This window comes from Oncorhynchus mykiss, chromosome Y (assembly GCF_013265735.2).
Source record: "Oncorhynchus mykiss isolate Arlee chromosome Y, USDA_OmykA_1.1, whole genome shotgun sequence".
NCBI classification, from domain to species: Eukaryota; Metazoa; Chordata; class Actinopteri; order Salmoniformes; family Salmonidae; genus Oncorhynchus; species Oncorhynchus mykiss.
The window spans coordinates 5,783,029-5,803,689 of NC_048593.1; the positions used below are offsets into that span (position 1 = coordinate 5,783,029).

Here is a 20,661-nt window from a genome sequence, read left to right on the forward strand (position 1 = left end):
TTTCTGGGAAATAAAAAAATGTTTCTTTTTTTTTTATTTCACCTATAATTAACCAGGTAAGCTAGTTGAGAACAAGTTTTCATATTCAACTGCGACCTGGCCAAGATAAAGCAAAGCAGCGCAACACAAACAACAACACAGAGTTACAGATGGAATAAACAAGCGTACAGTCAATAACACAATAGAAGAAAAAAAAGAAAGTCTATATACAGTGCGTGCAAATGGAGGTAAGGCAATAAATAGGCCATAGTAGCAAAGTATTTACAATTTAGCAAATTAACACTGGAGTGATAGATGAGCAGATGATGATGTATCTGAATGAGGAAAGCTAGTGATTTTTAACAAGTACAAGGATACTCTTTCCTTCAATCTTGCGATGCCGAATCAGACATAATATTTCTCAGGTCTTGGGAAATTGCAAACATGTACGAATTAGCTGAGCTAATGAAATTAAACGACCCTATTTGACATCATACAGACTTTGCTATGCAACAGTAGACATCAAAGTTGTGAACCTGTCCGAATGAGGAAAGCTAGTGATATTTAACAAGTAAGAAGATACCTTTTCCCTCAATCTTGCGATGCAGAATCAGACACAATAATTCTCAGGCCTTGCAATATTAGATTATTAAAGATGAATAAAATGTCTTAGCCTTTCAAAGCAACAAGACCAATGTCTTATTTCGGGAAATTGCAAACATGTTCAAATTAGCTGAGCTAATGAAATTAAACAACCACGAAGGGACTCGAACCCTCAATCTTGTAATTCGAAGTCAGATCCCTTATCCATTAGGACACGCAGTCTATGTGATACAACCCTATTTGACATTATACAGACTTTGCTATGCAACCATAGACATCAAAATTGTGAACCTGTCCGAATGAGGAAAGTTAGTGATTTTTAACAAGTACAAAGATACTCTTTCCTTCAATCTTTCGATGCAGATTCCGACACAATAATTCTCAGGCCTTGCAGTCTTAGATTATTAAAGTTGAACAACAATGTCCAAGCTTTTCAAAGCAACAAGACCAATGGCTTATTTTGGGAAATTGCAAACATGTACGAATTAGCTGAGCTAATGAAATTAAACGACCCTATTTGACATCATACAGACTTTGCTATGCAACAGTAGACATCAAAGTTGTGAACCTGTCCGAATGAGGAAAGCTAGTGATATTTAACAAGTAAGAATATACCTTTTCCCTCAATCTTGCGATGCAGAATCAGACACAATAATTCTCAGGCCTTGCGATATTAGATTATTAAAGATTAATAACAGTGTCTTAGCATTTCAAAGCAACAAGAACAATGCCTTGTTTCGGGAAATTGCAAACATGTCCATATTAGCAGATTTAATTAAATTAAACGACCACAAAAATGCCTCAAAACCTCAATTTTCTGTTTCGAAGAAAGACGCCTTATCCACGAGGCAACACCTTCTACTCCATATTCTCCGATATGACATCAAACAGACGTTGCTTTGCAACAACAGACATCAAAATTGTGAACCTATCCGAATGAGGAAAGCTAGTGATATTTTACAAGTACGAAAAGACTAGGTCCCGCAATCTTGCGATGCCGAATCAAACATAATATTTCTCAGGTCTTGCAGTCTTAGATTATTAAAGTTGAACAACAATGTCCAAGCTTTTCAAAGCAACAAGACCAATGGCTTATTTCGGGAAATTGCAAACATGTACGAATTAGCTGAGCTAATGAAATTAAACGACCCTATTTGACATCATACAGACTTTGCTATGCAACAGTAGACATCAAAGTTGTGAACCTGTCAGAATGAGGAAAGCTAGTGATATTTAACAAGTAAGAAGATACCTTTTCCCTCAATCTTGCGATGCAGAATCAGACACAATAATTCTCAGGCCTTGCAATATTAGATTATTAAAGATTAATAACAGTGTCTTAGCATTTCAAAGCAACAAGACCAATGCCTTATTTCGGGAAATTGCAAACATGTTCAAATTAGCTGAGGTAATGAAATTAAACAACCACGAAGGGACTCAAGCCCTTAACCTTCTGATTTGAAGTCAGACGCCTTATCCATTAGGCCACGCAGTCTATGTAATACAACCCTATTTGACATTATACAGACTTTGCTATGCAACCATAGACATAAAAATTGTGAACCTGTCCGAATGAGGAAAGCTAGTGATTTTTAACAAGTACAAAGATACTCTTTCCTTCAATCTTTCGATGCAGATTCAGACACAATAATTATCAGGCCTTGCAGTCTTAGATTATTAAAGTTGAACAACAATGTCCAAGCTTTTCAAAGCAACAAGACCAATGGCTTATTTAGGGAAATTGCAAACATGTACGAATTAGCTGAGCTAATGAAATTAAACGACCCTATTTGACATCATACAGACTTTGCTATGCAACAGTAGACATCAAAGTTGTGAACCTGTCAGAATGAGGAAAGCTAGTGATATTTAACAAGTAAGAAGAGACCTTTTCCCTCAATCTTGCGATGCCGAATCAGACACATTATTTCTCAGGCCTTGCAATATTAGATTATTAAAGATGAATAACAATGTCTTAGCATTTCAAAGCAACAAGACCTTAATTCGGGAAATTGCAAACATGTTCAAATTAGCTGAACTAATGAAATTAAACAACCACGAAGGGACTCGAACCCTCAATCTTCTGATTTGAGGTCAGACGCCTTATCAACAACAGACATCAAAGTTGTGAACCTGTCCGAACGAGGAAAGCTAATGATATTTAACAAGTACAAAGATACTCTTTCCTTCAATTTGTGATGCAGATTCAGACATAATAATTCTCAGGCCTTGCAGTCTTAGATTATTAAAGTTGAATAACAATGTCTTAGCTTTTCAAAGCAACAAGAACAATGCCTTATTTCGGGAAATTGCAAACATGTCCATATTAGCTGATTTAATTAAATTAAACGACCACGAAAATGCCTCAAAATCTAAATTTTCTGTTTCGAAGTTAGACGCCTTATCCACGAGGTACACCTTCTACTCCATATTCTCCGATATGACATCAAACAGACAAAGCCAAAGCAGAGCATAAAGAAAGAACAACTACTAATGCTGAAACCCTGGATCGAATCAGGGTCCTTGAGATCTTCAGTCAAACGCTCTCCCAACTGAGTTATTTCTGCAAATCACTACACTTAATTCTTTGGCACCCTTAACGATATACACGCATGTGACTCATAATTTTGACACTCAAAATGTACCTCATGACCAGTACGGAGATCTAACCCATGAAATTGGCGTTATTAGCACCACTCTCTAACCAACTGTGCCAACCGGCCGCTGGCTATGGAGCACAATTGTTGAGATGCACCGAGCTTCTGCAAGTGCTGGCTCGTAAAATAACAAGTCCACCAACAGCATAGCTTGACAAGACTGGACACAAACCTACTGGCTGGGGAATTAGCTCAAATGGTAGAGGGCTCGCTTAGAATGCGATGAGGTAGTGGGATCAATGCCCACAAAGCTGTTGGCAGTTTCCTTGAATTCCCCATTAGACCGTAGCTTGCTCGGTCTGAGCTCAGCGACTATGAAAAAAGTATGCCCATAATGAAGCCTAGCCCTAAATTGCAGGTGCTTTTGGGTGACAATGGGAGAACAGTTAGGGTTAGAAGCACAGTTCGCCCTCAGAAACATTCCTGATGTCCTCCCGATCTGTGCAAGGCTAACCGTGACCGTGTGGCATTAACCCTTAATAGTTAAAATAAGGTGTTTACATCAAACAGTTTTCAATTACTTCTTTCCCCATAGGAATACGTTGCCTGCTCCCCTAAATTCAACCTGAAGCCGATGTGGGTTATGAATGTTATATGAACCTGTCTTCGATGACAATCCATCAGGCCACTATGAGGTCTACCTGGTCTACCCAACCATCAGTTTGTGATAAATTGTACATTCAACCCTGTGTAAATCGGTCAGTTTTTCACGTAAACACTTAAAACTCAGGATTCTGTAAAAGCATACCCCAATCAGGATATGTGTTTACTTACATGCTGTTACTTACATGGCCTTAAAATGGTGTCATAGGGGCTGTTTCCACTTGGTTAAAAATGTCAGATATTTTCTAAACGTCATATGTGTGATTAGGTAACCCCATGAACTGTAAATCAGTCATTTCTCCCATAAAATGTCCAATAAAAACTCACACACACACACAGCTAGGACGGAGGGACACAGTGTGGTGCGTAGAGACAGACAGAGCCTACAATAGTTACCTTTGTCCGAACTAAAACCGTCAGACCTAGAGTTCTGAAACATTAGAAACCTGTTCTAGAGCTCAAGTCGATAGTGCACGGTGAGTTATGTGGCTCTAGAAGGATCTCGGACCTAGAAACAGCCTCGTTCATTTGTAATAACTTCAATTAATTTGGACCATTATGAAAATGACATTTAGAAAAAATAGATTTTCAGCACCAATTAAGGTCGTTGCTCGGGCACCGAATGACCTATCGAGCCGAACCTCGGGATTCGGGGTCGCCTCACATAGGCTTACACATAATGTCAGAACTGGACCCGCAGCTAGAATGTAACTACGTGTTTTACGTTTTTATTATGTTTTAAACTGAAGGCGCTGTGAATTTTGGGCCTGCTCTGAAATATGTGATAGTTGGCTTCTAAACGAGTTGGAAAAAGTGGGTTTGGTGTCAGATGGTATCAGTTTGGTGTCAGAATGACATCTAATTGACTGATGGACACTGACTTGCTAGTTGACTTTTGTACATTTGCAATATGTTTAAACAGTGAGGGACCATCACCAAAAGGACACTCTGAAATCAACACTAAAAATGGCATCACCATAGTCTCCAGACCGTGCCGAGTTCAACGAGACGCCCCGCTTGACCGTAGCTCGCTCTGAGTAAAGCAACCTTGAAAAAAGCAGGCTCAAAATTAAGCCTGGCCCTAAATTTCAGGGGCTTTTGGGGGACAGCGGCGGAACCGTTAGGTTTAGAAGGACAATTCAACCACAGGAATGTTCCTATGGTCCTCCCAATCTGTGCAAGCATATCCTTAACCCTGTGGCATTAACCCTTAAGAGTAAAAACAGGGTTTTTTAATCTTACAAATAGCAATGACATCTCTCTCCATAGGATTACATTGCCTGCTCCCCTAAATTCAACCTGAAGCCTATGTGGGTTAATAATGCCTTATGAACCTGTCTTCGATGACAATCCATCAAGCCACAATGAGGTCAACCTGTGTCGATTCTAAGCTTCCTGGAGCAACCGGAAGTGGTTAAAATCACCCTAAAAGTGTTTTGCCATAACCAACATGCAGTTTGTGAGAAATTGTGCATTCAACCATGTGTAGATCCTTCAGTTCTTAACGTAAAGACTTTAAACTCAGGACTCTGTAAAAGCATACCCTAATGAGGATATGTGTTTACTTTAAGCATCCTGTGCCAACCAGAAGTGCCTTTAAATGGGGTCAAAGTGTCTGTTTCGAAGGGTTAAAAAGGTCAGATCTTTTCAAAACTTCATATGTGTGATTAGGCAACACTCATGAACTGTAAATCAGTCATTTTTCCCAACAGATGTCAAAGAAAAGCTCTCTCACACACACACACACACACACACACAGAAAGGATGGAGTGACAAAGTGCAGTGCTTAAAGACACACAGAGCCTTCAATGGCATTACCATAATCTCTAGGCTGTGCCGAGTACAAGGAGATGCCCAACTTGACCGTAGCTCGCTCGGTCTAGTCGCAGCGACCGTGAAAAAAGTAGGCCCAAAATGAAGCCTGGCCCTAAATTTCATTTGCTTTTGGGTGACAGTGAGAGAATCGTTAGGGTGAGAAGCACAATTCGACCTCAGGTACATTCCTGAGGTCCTCCCGATCTGTGCAAGCCTAACCTTGACCGTGTGACATCAAACAGTGTGCATTGACTTCTCTCCCTGTAGGAATACATTGCCTGCACCCCTAAATTCAACCTGAAGCCTTTGTAGGTTATTAATACCTTATGAACCTGACTTTGATAACAATCCATAACAAACCAACCAAAATCATTTATTCTCAAACCAGTTACGAAAAAATAGACTTATTTTTAAATCGTTTATCTTTGTTGTTCCATAAAAAGTATCTGTGAGGGGAAAAATTGTGTGTATAAGCTAACATCCAAGCTAAAATTGCCTGCTTATGGAATTTGGCCCACTTTACTGAGATTTTATCAATATCAAAATTACACTGAAGCAAAAATTCGAAACCACCAACAGAGTCAAATAAATACTTAGGGAAGACATTCCAAATACTGTTATGCTTCTTAACATACTTCAGAATCCAATGTATTTGAAAAGTATTATTTAGAGTATTGAAATTGTAATGGGTGCATGTTGGTGGCAGGGAAGTCAGGCGCAGGAGAACGAACTTGGTATAAACAGAGTCGTTCAACAAGTGCTCACAAAAAACTCCAAAACCAAAATAAAAAAAATGAGTACAAAACCCCTTGCGCACCAACACATAACTAGCACAAACATACAATCAAATAATCTCCGACAAGGACATGAGGGGAAACAGAGGGTTAAATACACAACATGTAATTGATGGGATTGGTCCCAGGTGTGAAGGTAGACAAAACCAATGGATCAGTGATGGCTAGAAGGTCGGTGACGTTGACTGCCGAACACCGCCCGAATAAGGAGAGGGACCGACTTGTAAAATGTAAAGAATCTTATGGGCACGCTCTCTCCGGGATGGTCTTCTCCCCCTCTCCACAAAGAAGATGACTTTGCTGATCACGTTGTCATCACGCTGCTTACTCATCAGTAGGTCGTGTGGCAGAACATTGACATCGGTCTGCTCTGATGGCATAACAGCCTGTGGGAGCTGTGGCAACAGCAGTGCATGTGAGCCCACTTCCCCCACCCAGCACCTGTGTGAATGAAGAACAGCTGCAACTTCATGTCTTGATAAAGCACCAGATGGGGGGTCAACAGTAGCCTGACAGCTAATGACCACTTCGTTGGAGTCAGAGGCTTTGTCAAAGGGGTGGCTGGACCAGCGAAACACATCTTGCACTCTGTCTGGGCGCACAGCGTCGGCTTCAGCTAGTAAGGTCTCGTACGGTACCCTTGTCAGGCGATGGAGTGCACTGGGTCGTACGAAGGGCTCTCTGCTCAAAGCATCTGCAACAACATTTATTTTTCCAGGGATGTACTTGATGTCAAACTCGTACGGTGCCAGCTTGGCGACCCATCTCTGTTCACAAGCATCAAGCTTTGCTTTGGTCAGAATGTATGTCAAGGGATTATTATCCGTCCATACCGTGAACTGCTTTCCCCGTAGCCAGTGGTGGAACTTGTCACAGATAGCCCATTTCATGGCAAAGAACTCGAGCCTGTGCGCAGGATACCTTGACTGTGCATAACTGAGGGACTTGCTCGCGAAGGCTATAGGTCTCGCTGTAGTTCCCGGTTCCTGCACCTGAGATAGCACAGCACCTAAGCCATTGCTGGATGCATCCACCGAGAGTAGAAATGGTTTTTCGAAGTTGGGGTGGGCCAACAAAACCTGGTCCAGTAAGGCTTGCTTTAGCTGGAATAAGGCCTGTCTGCATTCTGTTGTCCAGTCGGCAGCCGTCAACTTCCTGACAGGTGAGCTTCGCTTCTTTTTCCAGCGTGGAGCCTTGTGTCCAGTAGTCAATCCAAAGAGAGGCTTTGCAATGGTCAAGCAATCTTCAATGAACTGTTGATAATACACCACCATCCCAAGGAATGACCTCAATTTCTTCTGAGATGGAATGTCAGTGCCATCTTTCATCAGATCAGCTTCTGTTACTCCTGTAATGGCCCTCACCTTCTCAGGGTCTGTAGCTACACCATCCGCACTAATGATATGCCCCAGAAACTTCACAGACCTCTGCAGAAAGTTACATTTTTTTGGCGCCAACTTCAGGTTGTGAGCCTTGAGACGCTCAAAAACCATTTCCAGGCACTGTATAGCCAGATCTTCAGTGGGCGCATAGACCAAGACATCGTCAAGGTAACACAGCAGGCTAAGAAAGTTCTGATCCCCAAAGATGTTTAGCATCATCCTCATAAAGGTTGCCGGACTATTACATAACCCCTGTGGCATTCGATTGTATTCGTACAATCCAAATGGCGACGTAAAAGCTGTGAATCTCCGGTCATCCTCATGCACTTCCACATTGTAGTAGCCAGAGGTGAGGTCCATTGTCGAGAAAAAGGCATTTCCACCTAACGCAGCCAGCGCGTCAGCCTGGTGAGGGAGTGGGTGGGCGTCTTTGATGGTGCGAGCATTGAGCAAACGAAAATCAGTACAGAGTCTCAGGTCTCCAGACTTCTTCCATACAAGGACAAGGGGAGAGGCGAACTCACTACTTGACTTCCTTATGATATCACGTTCTTCCATCTCATTCAATGCTTGTTTGACCTTCTCATAATTATTTGGTGAAAGGCGTCGGTAGGGCATCCGAAAGGGTTTCTCATCACTCAGTTGAATGCGGTGAAGACATCCGGAAGCTTTTCCACAATCCAACTTGTGCCTGGAAAAAATAGACTGGTACTCAGCTATGAGCTGGATGAGTTTCTTCTTACCAGCAGGAGACGCTTGACAGGAGGAGACATCAATATCAGTCAAACCTAAGTCACGTAAGACCTCAGGATCGCTTGAACTGTCAGGTCCGTCAGTATCGTGAAGTTGGCTGGAACCGTCAGTCAGTGTCAAGTCATCTTGGCAGTCAGTGAGTATATCAGCCATTCTCTGCACTTGCTGCTGGAAAGCTGCTGATGAATCATCATTCACACACGAACAGTCAAAGTCCTCTAGAGCCATGCAAGGAAAGACATCGGCTAAAGTGGCGTTACGTCTCAATGTCACTGTCTTCTGAGAAGGGTTTATCACTCTAACAGGGAGCCACCCATCCCCCCGCAATAGAGCTACTGTCCTCCCTACCAGTATTGACCTTGGTGTTGACCTTGAACTGCTGGGCTCAATGACAACAGCACTGCCAGCTGATAGATTCTGAGTGTTTCGTAGTCTGCCCCAGACTAAGTGCTCCTGCATAGGCTCTAGAGTCACAGCCCCTTTTAGTCTCACAGTTCCAACTTTGTCAGGTACTTCACTGTCTCTCCACATTAGCCATTAGCCATCATATCGATTAGCTTGCTCTCCTCACCCCCGTCACACACAGGAGTATAAACCCTCTTCCAGAGATCACCATCCGTCTTCAGGTGGCGAATCAAGTGCTTTAGGAGATTGCTGCCCAAGATGAGGTCATCACTCTGGCCTTCCACCACCAGTGTAGGCACAGCAACTCTACATCCGTACACCTCCATCTCCAGCTCACATACTCCCAAAGGCCTCGTCTTCAACCCACCACAACCAACCAAGACTACCTCTGTAGGACTCAATGATGGACTTTTCAACACTCCTGCATGCAACAGCTCAGGTAAGACCCTAGAGCTCAAGGTACAAGCCATGGATCCACTGTCAAGCATAGCTCTCACTTCTACTTCTCCTCCTATTAACACCTTGGCATAGAATAAATCATCATACGGGGTAAGTCTCTGTGTGTTCTGCATTATGATACTCTTCTCAGTCTCCATTTCGTCACAAACACTTTTATATACAGACTCCAAATCAACAGCTCTCACTGATGGGGACTCTACAAAAGGCCCAACACTCTCCCCTTCTACATGCAGGCCTACTAGTTTTCCGGAAGCTGAGCAGTGATTACTGTAGGGACTCCACCAGCTGTGCTCAGAGCTGTGGCCTTGGGGCACTGAGAGCGTGCGTGGCCAGCTACATCTCAGAACGGCGAAGTTCTGAGATGGAAATCCAGTGAAGGATGATCTGATCCAGAAGAACGGTCACGGCACCACTGTAACAGTACTCGTCTTGCGTTGTGTACAATCAGTCATCGACACGGAACTCCAACATGTAGCACCAGTCATGTAGCTTTATTCGCTGGTTTGGTGCTTGTTCACTGGGCTAGTTACCAAAATAATACAATTACAATATACAATATAATATCTTTAACAATGTACCTGATAAGAACGACACAAAATTGCACGTCATGCAATGCACGTCTCACCCTCCAACTCTGCACTCACGCACTGTACAAAATATATGAACCCCCCACCAGACACAGTAAGTTGCTAGCTAATACTGGCGGGAATTCTCTACAACAAAATGCACAACAAATATTCTAAAAAAACGCTGCATCTTATGTGTGATGTTCGAATAACATTTACAAACAATTTGATATAAATTGTACATTTAAATCATCACTTGAGAGTGTAAAAATAACTTTTGATGTACAGTGCTTTGCAACCAACAACTTACCGCTGGTTTGGTGCTTGTTCACTGGGACGATTCTAACTGGAACATCCCCCCTCGTAAGCAAGCTACGCAAACCAGCCAATAAGATGCCATGTTGAGTAGGTGAAGGCATAACAAACTCAAACCAAAAACCCATTGGCTTAACAATAAAGTGGCAAGGGGAATCACCAATATAACCCTGTTACATTGGCAACCATGCCACTTCTGTTCCATAAATGTACGAACAGGGATTGAACGCACGTTCTTCAGATTACAAGAGCAAATTATTTAGCACATCTCTGTTTCCTGCTGAGAATTTCAACATTCTGGAAAGTAGGAGATGGGCCATTGCAAAAATTTCAATGGAGAAGCTGGGGATTGAACCCAGGACCTCATCCATGCGAAGCATGCACTCTACCACTGAGCTACATCCCCTTTCTGGGAAATAAAAAAATGTTTTTTTTTTATTTTTTTATTTCACCTATAATTAACCAGGTAAGCTAGTTGAGAACAAGTTTTCATATTCAACTGCGACCTGGCCAAGATAAAGCAAAGCAGCGCAACACAAACAACAACACAGAGTTACAGATGGAATAAACAAGCGTACAGTCAATAACACAATAGAAGAAAAAAAAGAAAGTCTATATACAGTGCGTGCAAATGGAGGTAAGGCAATAAATAGGCCATAGTAGCAAAGTATTTACAATTTAGCAAATTAACACTGGAGTGATAGATGAGCAGATGATGATGTATCTGAATGAGGAAAGCTAGTGATTTTTAACAAGTACAAGGATACTCTTTCCTTCAATCTTGCGATGCCGAATCAGACATAATATTTCTCAGGTCTTGGGAAATTGCAAACATGTACGAATTAGCTGAGCTAATGAAATTAAACGACCCTATTTGACATCATACAGACTTTGCTATGCAACAGTAGACATCAAAGTTGTGAACCTGTCCGAATGAGGAAAGCTAGTGATATTTAACAAGTAAGAAGATACCTTTTCCCTCAATCTTGCGATGCAGAATCAGACACAATAATTCTCAGGCCTTGCAATATTAGATTATTAAAGATGAATAAAATGTCTTAGCCTTTCAAAGCAACAAGACCAATGTCTTATTTCGGGAAATTGCAAACATGTTCAAATTAGCTGAGCTAATGAAATTAAACAACCACGAAGGGACTCGAACCCTCAATCTTGTAATTCGAAGTCAGATCCCTTATCCATTAGGACACGCAGTCTATGTGATACAACCCTATTTGACATTATACAGACTTTGCTATGCAACCATAGACATCAAAATTGTGAACCTGTCCGAATGAGGAAAGTTAGTGATTTTTAACAAGTACAAAGATACTCTTTCCTTCAATCTTTCGATGCAGATTCCGACACAATAATTCTCAGGCCTTGCAGTCTTAGATTATTAAAGTTGAACAACAATGTCCAAGCTTTTCAAAGCAACAAGACCAATGGCTTATTTTGGGAAATTGCAAACATGTACGAATTAGCTGAGCTAATGAAATTAAACGACCCTATTTGACATCATACAGACTTTGCTATGCAACAGTAGACATCAAAGTTGTGAACCTGTCCGAATGAGGAAAGCTAGTGATATTTAACAAGTAAGAATATACCTTTTCCCTCAATCTTGCGATGCAGAATCAGACACAATAATTCTCAGGCCTTGCGATATTAGATTATTAAAGATTAATAACAGTGTCTTAGCATTTCAAAGCAACAAGAACAATGCCTTGTTTCGGGAAATTGCAAACATGTCCATATTAGCAGATTTAATTAAATTAAACGACCACAAAAATGCCTCAAAACCTCAATTTTCTGTTTCGAAGAAAGACGCCTTATCCACGAGGCAACACCTTCTACTCCATATTCTCCGATATGACATCAAACAGACGTTGCTTTGCAACAACAGACATCAAAATTGTGAACCTATCCGAATGAGGAAAGCTAGTGATATTTTACAAGTACGAAAAGACTAGGTCCCGCAATCTTGCGATGCCGAATCAAACATAATATTTCTCAGGTCTTGCAGTCTTAGATTATTAAAGTTGAACAACAATGTCCAAGCTTTTCAAAGCAACAAGACCAATGGCTTATTTCGGGAAATTGCAAACATGTACGAATTAGCTGAGCTAATGAAATTAAACGACCCTATTTGACATCATACAGACTTTGCTATGCAACAGTAGACATCAAAGTTGTGAACCTGTCAGAATGAGGAAAGCTAGTGATATTTAACAAGTAAGAAGATACCTTTTCCCTCAATCTTGCGATGCAGAATCAGACACAATAATTCTCAGGCCTTGCAATATTAGATTATTAAAGATTAATAACAGTGTCTTAGCATTTCAAAGCAACAAGACCAATGCCTTATTTCGGGAAATTGCAAACATGTTCAAATTAGCTGAGGTAATGAAATTAAACAACCACGAAGGGACTCAAGCCCTTAACCTTCTGATTTGAAGTCAGACGCCTTATCCATTAGGCCACGCAGTCTATGTAATACAACCCTATTTGACATTATACAGACTTTGCTATGCAACCATAGACATAAAAATTGTGAACCTGTCCGAATGAGGAAAGCTAGTGATTTTTAACAAGTACAAAGATACTCTTTCCTTCAATCTTTCGATGCAGATTCAGACACAATAATTATCAGGCCTTGCAGTCTTAGATTATTAAAGTTGAACAACAATGTCCAAGCTTTTCAAAGCAACAAGACCAATGGCTTATTTAGGGAAATTGCAAACATGTACGAATTAGCTGAGCTAATGAAATTAAACGACCCTATTTGACATCATACAGACTTTGCTATGCAACAGTAGACATCAAAGTTGTGAACCTGTCCGAATGAGGAAAGCTAGTGATATTTAACAAGTAAGAATATACCTTTTCCCTCAATCTTGCGATGCAGAATCAGACACAATAATTCTCAGGCCTTGCGATATTAGATTATTAAAGATTAATAACAGTGTCTTAGCATTTCAAAGCAACAAGAACAATGCCTTGTTTCGGGAAATTGCAAACATGTCCATATTAGCAGATTTAATTAAATTAAACGACCACAAAAATGCCTCAAAACCTCAATTTTCTGTTTCGAAGAAAGACGCCTTATCCACGAGGCAACACCTTCTACTCCATATTCTCCGATATGACATCAAACAGACGTTGCTTTGCAACAACAGACATCAAAATTGTGAACCTATCCGAATGAGGAAAGCTAGTGATATTTTACAAGTACGAAAAGACTAGGTCCCGCAATCTTGCGATGCCGAATCAAACATAATATTTCTCAGGTCTTGCAGTCTTAGATTATTAAAGTTGAACAACAATGTCCAAGCTTTTCAAAGCAACAAGACCAATGGCTTATTTCGGGAAATTGCAAACATGTACGAATTAGCTGAGCTAATGAAATTAAACGACCCTATTTGACATCATACAGACTTTGCTATGCAACAGTAGACATCAAAGTTGTGAACCTGTCAGAATGAGGAAAGCTAGTGATATTTAACAAGTAAGAAGATACCTTTTCCCTCAATCTTGCGATGCAGAATCAGACACAATAATTCTCAGGCCTTGCAATATTAGATTATTAAAGATTAATAACAGTGTCTTAGCATTTCAAAGCAACAAGACCAATGCCTTATTTCGGGAAATTGCAAACATGTTCAAATTAGCTGAGGTAATGAAATTAAACAACCACGAAGGGACTCAAGCCCTTAACCTTCTGATTTGAAGTCAGACGCCTTATCCATTAGGCCACGCAGTCTATGTAATACAACCCTATTTGACATTATACAGACTTTGCTATGCAACCATAGACATAAAAATTGTGAACCTGTCCGAATGAGGAAAGCTAGTGATTTTTAACAAGTACAAAGATACTCTTTCCTTCAATCTTTCGATGCAGATTCAGACACAATAATTATCAGGCCTTGCAGTCTTAGATTATTAAAGTTGAACAACAATGTCCAAGCTTTTCAAAGCAACAAGACCAATGGCTTATTTAGGGAAATTGCAAACATGTACGAATTAGCTGAGCTAATGAAATTAAACGACCCTATTTGACATCATACAGACTTTGCTATGCAACAGTAGACATCAAAGTTGTGAACCTGTCAGAATGAGGAAAGCTAGTGATATTTAACAAGTAAGAAGAGACCTTTTCCCTCAATCTTGCGATGCCGAATCAGACACATTATTTCTCAGGCCTTGCAATATTAGATTATTAAAGATGAATAACAATGTCTTAGCATTTCAAAGCAACAAGACCTTAATTCGGGAAATTGCAAACATGTTCAAATTAGCTGAACTAATGAAATTAAACAACCACGAAGGGACTCGAACCCTCAATCTTCTGATTTGAGGTCAGACGCCTTATCAACAACAGACATCAAAGTTGTGAACCTGTCCGAACGAGGAAAGCTAATGATATTTAACAAGTACAAAGATACTCTTTCCTTCAATTTGTGATGCAGATTCAGACATAATAATTATCAGGCCTTGCAGTCTTAGATTATTAAAGTTGAATAACAATGTCTTAGCTTTTCAAAGCAACAAGAACAATGCCTTATTTCGGGAAATTGCAAACATGTCCATATTAGCTGATTTAATTAAATTAAACGACCACGAAAATGCCTCAAAATCTAAATTTTCTGTTTCGAAGTTAGACGCCTTATCCACGAGGTACACCTTCTACTCCATATTCTCCGATATGACATCAAACAGACAAAGCCAAAGCAGAGCATAAAGAAAGAACAACTACTAATGCTGAAACCCTGGATCGAATCAGGGTCCTTGAGATCTTCAGTCAAACGCTCTCCCAACTGAGTTATTTCTGCAAATCACTACACTTAATTCTTTGGCACCCTTAACGATATACACGCATGTGACTCATAATTTTGACACTCAAAATGTACCTCATGACCAGTACGGAGATCTAACCCATGAAATTGGCGTTATTAGCACCACTCTCTAACCAACTGTGCCAACCGGCCGCTGGCTATGGAGCACAATTGTTGAGATGCACCGAGCTTCTGCAAGTGCTGGCTCGTAAAATAACAAGTCCACCAACAGCATAGCTTGACAAGACTGGACACAAACCTACTGGCTGGGGAATTAGCTCAAATGGTAGAGGGCTTGCTTAGAATGCGATGAGGTAGTGGGATCAATGCCCACAAAGCTGTTGGCAGTTTCCTTGAATTCCCCATTAGACCGTAGCTTGCTCGGTCTGAGCTCAGCGACTATGAAAAAAGTATGCCCATAATGAAGCCTAGCCCTAAATTGCAGGTGCTTTTGGGTGACAATGGGAGAACAGTTAGGGTTAGAAGCACAGTTCGCCCTCAGAAACATTCCTGATGTCCTCCCGATCTGTGCAAGGCTAACCGTGACCGTGTGGCATTAACCCTTAATAGTTAAAATAAGGTGTTTACATCAAACAGTTTTCAATGACTTCTTTCCCCATAGGAATACGTTGCCTGCTCCCCTAAATTCAACCTGAAGCCGATGTGGGTTATGAATGTTATATGAACCTGTCTTCGATGACAATCCATCAGGCCACTATGAGGTCTACCTGGTCTACCCAACCATCAGTTTGTGATAAATTGTACATTCAACCCTGTGTAAATCGGTCAGTTTTTCACGTAAACACTTAAAACTCAGGATTCTGTAAAAGCATACCCCAATCAGGATATGTGTTTACTTACATGCTGTTACTTACATGGCCTTAAAATGGTGTCATAGGGGCTGTTTCCACTTGGTTAAAAATGTCAGATATTTTCTAAACGTCATATGTGTGATTAGGTAACCCCATGAACTGTAAATCAGTCATTTCTCCCATAAAATGTCCAATAAAAACTCACACACACACACAGCTAGGACGGAGGGACACAGTGTGGTGCGTAGAGACAGACAGAGCCTACAATAGTTACCTTTGTCCGAACTAAAACCGTCAGACCTAGAGTTCTGAAACATTAGAAACCTGTTCTAGAGCTCAAGTCGATAGTGCACGGTGAGTTATGTGGCTCTAGAAGGATCTCGGACCTAGAAACAGCCTCGTTCATTTGTAATAACTTCAATTCATTTGGACCATTATGAAAATGACATTTAGAAAAAATAGATTTTCAGCACCAATTAAGGTCGTTGCTCGGGCACCGAATGACCTATCGAGCCGAACCTCGGGATTCGGGGTCGCCTCACATAGGCTTACACATAATGTCAGAACTGGACCCGCAGCTAGAATGTAACTACGTGTTTTACGTTTTTATTATGTTTTAAACTGAAGGCGCTGTGAATTTTGGGCCTGCTCTGAAATATGTGATAGTTGGCTTCTAAACGAGTTGGAAAAAGTGGGTTTGGTGTCAGATGGTATCAGTTTGGTGTCAGAATGACATCTAATTGACTGATGGACACTGACTTGCTAGTTGACTTTTGTACATTTGCAATATGTTTAAACAGTGAGGGACCATCACCAAAAGGACACTCTGAAATCAACACTAAAAATGGCATCACCATAGTCTCCAGACCGTGCCGAGTTCAACGAGACGCCCCGCTTGACCGTAGCTCGCTCTGAGTAAAGCAACCTTGAAAAAAGCAGGCTCAAAATTAAGCCTGGCCCTAAATTTCAGGGGCTTTTGGGGGACAGCGGCGGAACCGTTAGGTTTAGAAGGACAATTCAACCACAGGAATGTTCCTATGGTCCTCCCAATCTGTGCAAGCATATCCTTAACCCTGTGGCATTAACCCTTAAGAGTAAAAACAGGGTTTTTTAATCTTACAAATAGCAATGACATCTCTCTCCATAGGATTACATTGCCTGCTCCCCTAAATTCAACCTGAAGCCTATGTGGGTTAATAATGCCTTATGAACCTGTCTTCGATGACAATCCATCAAGCCACAATGAGGTCAACCTGTGTCGATTCTAAGCTTCCTGGAGCAACCGGAAGTGGTTAAAATCACCCTAAAAGTGTTTTGCCATAACCAACATGCAGTTTGTGAGAAATTGTGCATTCAACCATGTGTAGATCCTTCAGTTCTTAACGTAAAGACTTTAAACTCAGGACTCTGTAAAAGCATACCCTAATGAGGATATGTGTTTACTTTAAGCATCCTGTGCCAACCAGAAGTGCCTTTAAATGGGGTCAAAGTGTCTGTTTCGAAGGGTTAAAAAGGTCAGATCTTTTCAAAACTTCATATGTGTGATTAGGCAACACTCATGAACTGTAAATCAGTCATTTTTCCCAACAGATGTCAAAGAAAAGCTCTCTCACACACACACACACACACACACACAGAAAGGATGGAGTGACAAAGTGCGGTGCTTAAAGACACACAGAGCCTTCAATGGCATTACCATAATCTCTAGGCTGTGCCGAGTACAAGGAGATGCCCAACTTGACCGTAGCTCGCTCGGTCTAGTCGCAGCGACCGTGAAAAAAGTAGGCCCAAAATGAAGCCTGGCCCTAAATTTCATTTGCTTTTGGGTGACAGTGAGAGAATCGTTAGGGTGAGAAGCACAATTCGACCTCAGGTACATTCCTGAGGTCCTCCCGATCTGTGCAAGCCTAACCTTGACCGTGTGACATCAAACAGTGTGCATTGACTTCTCTCCCTGTAGGAATACATTGCCTGCACCCCTAAATTCAACCTGAAGCCTTTGTAGGTTATTAATACCTTATGAACCTGACTTTGATAACAATCCATAACAAACCAACCAAAATCATTTATTCTCAAACCAGTTACGAAAAAATAGACTTATTTTTAAATCGTTTATCTTTGTTGTTCCATAAAAAGTATCTGTGAGGGGAAAAATTGTGTGTATAAGCTAACATCCAAGCTAAAATTGCCTGCTTATGGAATTTGGCCCACTTTACTGAGATTTTATCAATATCAAAATTACACTGAAGCAAAAATTCGAAACCACCAACAGAGTCAAATAAATACTTAGGGAAGACATTCCAAATACTGTTATGCTTCTTAACATACTTCAGAATCCAATGTATTTGAAAAGTATTATTTAGAGTATTGAAATTGTAATGGGTGCATGTTGGTGGCAGGGAAGTCAGGCGCAGGAGAACGAACTTGGTATAAACAGAGTCGTTCAACAAGTGCTCACAAAAAACTCCAAAACCAAAATAAAAAAAATGAGTACAAAACCCCTTGCGCACCAACACATAACTAGCACAAACATACAATCAAATAATCTCCGACAAGGACATGAGGGGAAACAGAGGGTTAAATACACAACATGTAATTGATGGGATTGGTCCCAGGTGTGAAGGTAGACAAAACCAATGGATCAGTGATGGCTAGAAGGTCGGTGACGTTGACTGCCGAACACCGCCCGAATAAGGAGAGGGACCGACTTGTAAAATGTAAAGAATCTTATCTAAGGCCTTTACAATTTTAGGGGGTAAGTCAAGTGATAATGAGACATAAACCGATCTGGATAACCCTTCAGCTTTGGATAATAAAACCCGACCATATAACGACCATATTTTCGAACGTGTGTTGCCAAGAGACATCTAACCAACGTTCTATGGAACGTTTTCTGTGCGAAAACAACAACTTCAGTTTGCTGCTTGACAACAAACTTGTTTGATTTTTGAGACCTGAGAACAATCGACTGGAAAATGCCTGGGTGCTTTTCAAGACTGGCGGAGAGAGTGCGTGGACGTCGGCGGCGGAGGTTGTTCAAATTCATTTGTGGCTTGTTTTTCTTGTCTTTTTCTGTTTTGCAGGGTTTGTGATCGTCAACAGGTGGACAGCGACAGCGACTTCGAAGAGGGTATGTGGAATTTACAACTCTTCTTTTACTACATTTAACAATGTCATTATAATTTGCGAAATGTTGTGTATTTCTATCATTCAGACTTGGCAAAAATGCTAGTGCTAGAGATGATGTAGCTAGCTAGCTTGCTAGCTAACATTGACTCTAGTAAATGTTGCTAAGCAATCAACTTTTGCTACCTAGCTAGCTAGTATTAGCAATTTTGCTACGTTCTATGTCCTAACAATAGTTTATTTTATATTCCAATGTTCCTCATTTTAGAAACAACTGTCCTGGATGAGGTCGTTGGATGTGCCATTGGATGATGTGCCAGATGTTCCACAACTGTCAGTCCTCCTTGATGTCCAGAATGCTGCTATCATCCTTGAGGATGTGCCAGATGTGCAGACTATCCTTGAGGTACACTTTTCTGAAAGTTTGGGGTTTTATGTTTGAAAAATATCCCAGATATTCAAGTTGTGTCTCTTTAACATGAAACACATCTCTTGTCTGCTTTCTGCTTTAGGAGGCCACTGGCAATTGGCAGTTGATTCCGATTAGGTTCAGCCCCCTGTACTGTGGGCCTGTTGTGATCAGGGTAAGAGACCCCCCCCCCCACCCACACACACAGTCACATCACGCTTACAATGTTTACTGTTTCCAACATGAATGTATTGTAATGTGCAGAACAATGCCGGTCCGGTGGTTAAAGCTTGGAGAACTTTCTAGTTCATCAGCCCCATCATCACCTACATGCGTGGGGGATCCCAGGTATGTGTCATTGAAACTAGCTAATCCTAATCTACATTGTCAGTCATTTGATCTTGGTGGATATGTGTCACAGCAATTGCTGGAGTGGTTTTGTTGATGTTGTCTTGTTGTTTATCTCAACAGCAGGTGGTGGTGAGGATGCACCACGTGAGTAGGGTGAGAGGCCTGGAGACTCAACTGGTGTGGGCCATCTCCAAGGAGACAGCCTGGCTTAGTCTAGAGGGCATCCCCTACTGTGCCACCAAAGTGCAGTCCATCACTTGGATCCAGGTAAGACGTAAATACTACTGAAATAGTATTAGATTTTTCTTCACTTATTCCATTTGGCCTTAACATGTATTCTCTCTCTGTCAGCGTGTGGCTGGCAGGGTGACCCACTATCGTCTCACCTCCGCCATGAGACGTCTGTGGACGTGACGCTTGGCTGCTACCAGGTAAATAAACAATTTCCTATGTATATAGACTAGACATTACTGGGCATTTTTACATTAGATTTGGTGTGTTTTCTAATAACGTGTGTGTGGTAAACAGGTGTGTTGTGTGTGTTTTGAGCAGCAGACTGACGTCTCAGTTGTGTACGCCACTCTCCACATGGGGCTGGTCGGGCTTCTCTCCTCTTCAGCGTGGTCGGAGGCTGCCTCCTTCTCTATGCCCACCACTCAGCAGTTCACTGACCCAGAGCCTGAGGGCCACAATTGCTATGAGGTCAGACGCTACACACACATACTATTGACTAGGAGCATTAAGATCCTTCCATTGACCGATTGTTTGTTATGTCATTGCACTGGTCACTGATTTTG

General features: G+C 41.2%; 1 non-coding gene across 1 annotated transcript; it reads right to left on the reverse strand.

Moving 5' to 3' along the window:
• Nucleotides 1-10,665: 10,665 nt before the first annotated feature.
• Nucleotides 10,666-10,737, reverse strand: trnaa-cgc. The gene has a single exon. It is a non-coding gene; the product is annotated as a tRNA-Ala (tRNA).
• Nucleotides 10,738-20,661: the final 9,924 nt, after the last annotated feature.